The sequence below is a fragment of the Echinops telfairi genome, unplaced genomic scaffold (assembly GCF_000313985.2).
Source record: "Echinops telfairi isolate 266 unplaced genomic scaffold, ASM31398v2 ScPeMD7_7475;HRSCAF=8513, whole genome shotgun sequence".
Lineage (NCBI taxonomy): Eukaryota > Metazoa > Chordata > Mammalia > Afrosoricida > Tenrecidae > Echinops > Echinops telfairi.
Genome location: NW_022111379.1, coordinates 13,370,915 through 13,373,858, shown reverse-complemented (window position 1 = coordinate 13,373,858; position 2,944 = coordinate 13,370,915). Strand labels below are relative to the sequence as shown.

General features: G+C 42.5%; 1 protein-coding gene across 2 annotated transcripts in view; it reads left to right on the top strand.

Annotated features, from left to right (window-relative positions):
• Positions 1-2,944, top strand: part of KCNG3 (potassium voltage-gated channel modifier subfamily G member 3) — a 93,984-nt gene that overhangs the window by 39,166 nt on the left and 51,874 nt on the right. The gene's annotated exons all lie outside the window — the stretch shown is intronic.

Genomic DNA, 2,944 nt, shown 5'->3' with positions numbered 1-2,944 from the left:
GGAATCAACCAGGGCTGCTTCCAGAGCTCGTCTGCTTGGTCCAAAGTGCCACAACTTGCTGTGAGCTGGGTCTTTGGGGTGCACAAATGAAGTGTGTGGGGAACTTTGACTCACATCATGAGAACCAAATTAAATTTAATTGATGGTTCTCTTAAAGAAGTTATTTAAGAACAAAGCAAATGAGAGAGCAGATGTTTCCCGCCCCTATAAAGATAAAAATTAAGTGTACTAGCTTGCAGCACAACATATAATGGGTTTTAAAAACATGTTGGTCCTCAATGAGCTTGTGTAACTGGGGATGGACAAATAACAAAAGGAAGGGGCGAGTGGGGACGTCATTCGAATGTAATCAGTGTCACAGAATGGAACATGCAGAGACAGTGGAGCTGGTCTGTGTTCTGCTGTATAGTCTCAATACCACCAGCAAAACCAAAAAATTATCTTTTAAAAATGTTGCCACTTGGTCATATATCTGTGGGGTTTATTTAAATGTTGGTGCAGTCAGTCACCACAGCAAATGCTCTGGGGAATTTTTTTTTAATATAAGAGCCTGTTGGAAAGAAGGCAAAATTTAAGCATTAGCAAATGTATGCGTCTGCCTTGAATGTCTGACTAGGGCGTTGTGCCCCTTTAAGATCTGTGTGTATGGGATCCATGTGGGTGGAGGGGAGTAGAGTGCCCTACAGAGGGACAAGAGGACAGAGGGACAGGGGCAGGACCAGTTACTGGAAGGTTTGGTATTTGGTTTAAGTTGTTGGATTAAAAAATGATGGTCTGAAATGTAAAAAACCCCCACCCCCCAACCTGATTCACAATACAATGCTACTGTTGTTTTTTAAAGAGCAATGCAAAGGATCAGGTGGGGAATTCCGGGGACAGTGCAAATATGTGAATGGGGAAAGAGTAGCCCAGGAAAAGAGTGGTTTCCTAGGGAAGGAATCCACGCTGCTGAGCTGTCCCTGGAGAAACTGTGTAATATTCTCAGCAACAACTAAGATATAATAAATTATTTGTTGAGTGGAAGATTCCGTATGACAATCAAAACCTGGTTTTCTTTGAATTATAATTACCCAGAATTTAAGAAGCAGAACAAACCAATCTGTGAAATCAAACGAACACACAATGCTTTACAGGAAGTAGAAGAGCAAACGAACACACAATGCTTTACAGGAAGTAGAAGAGCAAACGATGCCTAAACCCCTGCCAGTAGACTCAGTCAGACTTAAAAGAAACCCCATAAAGTATAGATTTTAATGCAACAAATACCAGCCAGTTTAAGAAGTAAAAACTGCAAAGCAAAGTGCTGGTAAAAATCCCAGGTTACCTCTTAGCCATGACATCTCCTTTTACCACAGAAATAGCCACTTTCCCGACATTAGTGTGCAGTACACCCATGCATTTAAAAACCATCTGTGCATAATGAGGGTGTGCGTGGATGTATATAAAACGGTGTGCAGAATGCCATCAGCCGCGATGCGGTGCTCATGATGGTGGTGCAGGACCTGGCTGAGTGTCTTTCTGTTGTCCGTGAATTGGAGCAGACGCAACAACCAACAACATGTGTATGCCTATGTATCCACACATAGGCTACAGTATTATTTTGCATATTTTAAAACCATTGTTATAAACAGTATCCTCAAGGGAATCCATCCTCAGCAGTCTTGTGAGCTCAGCTTTCTGTTTCTGAGTTTTACTCATGTGAAATCTATGGCTGTCGCCCTTTCATTCTGACACTTGTGTAGCAGCCACTCAGGGGCCCCGGTGACGTGCTGGGCTACTCACTGGGCTGCTAATCATGAGGTCAGTCGTTGGACCACCAGCCTCTCCTAGGGGAGACCACCAGTCTGCTCCCATAAAGATTGAGACTCTTGGAAACCCTCCTTAGGCTACTATGAGTTGGAATCGACTCGATGGCAGTGTGTTTTTGGTTTCAGGAAAGATATGCATACCTTTCAGTGTAGCAACTCCACTGCTAAGTAGATACATTCAGGCAGTTCTCTTCTATGTGTATCGAGACCTGCACAAAATGATTCGTTGACACACAGTACTCACTGCCATCATGTTGGTTGCAACGCATGGTGACCCTACAGGACAGGGTAGAACTGCCTCTGTGAGTTTCCAATACTGTAACTCTTTACGGAAGTAAAAAGCCTCATCCTTCACCCCCAGAACCACTGGTGGTTTTGAACTGCCAACCGTGTGCTCAGCAGCCCAATGGGTAACCGCTGTTCCACTTGGGCCCCTTGAAACAAAGTGACCACTGACACAAAATTGAATAAATCACCGACTACTACCAAACCCAACCGAAACCCAGACCTCCTGCCGTTGCATCAGTCGGACCCATAGCAACCATTCATAGAGCTTCTAGAGCTCTAATTCTTTACTAGAACAGAAAGCTGCATCTTTCTTCTGTGGGTGGTGGTGGTGGTGAGTTTGAACCAATTACCTCATGGTTACTAGCTAAACTCCTAAACCACAGCACCATTTGATTTTCCTAAATACTCCAAAGTACAGGCAACCCCTGACTTAGGAGGCAGTTTTCATACCTTGTATTATCAGAATCTTCATAATTTGTGGGTAGGAAAGACGATACATAAACTTGCAGATACATTTTAATACACACATAAAAATACATCATAAAAATTTACTCCAACAATCAAGATGAATTCGACAATGCTGGCGTTTTGCCCATTGTAATAATTTCACTTGTGGAAAGTTCTAGAATATCTGGATTATCTCTAAGAACAAGGATAGCGTCACTCGTCAGAAAGTCAGCGTTGTCTTTATGGCCGTTGGCTTTTTTCTTTCATGTTTTGCAGTAACTCATAACTTCCTAAATCTGTCCGTTGACTTTAACATAGTGATCAATCTTTTTGGCCTATATTTTCTTTCTTTTTAAAAAAAGATCATTTTATTGGGGGCTCGTACAACTCTTATCACAATC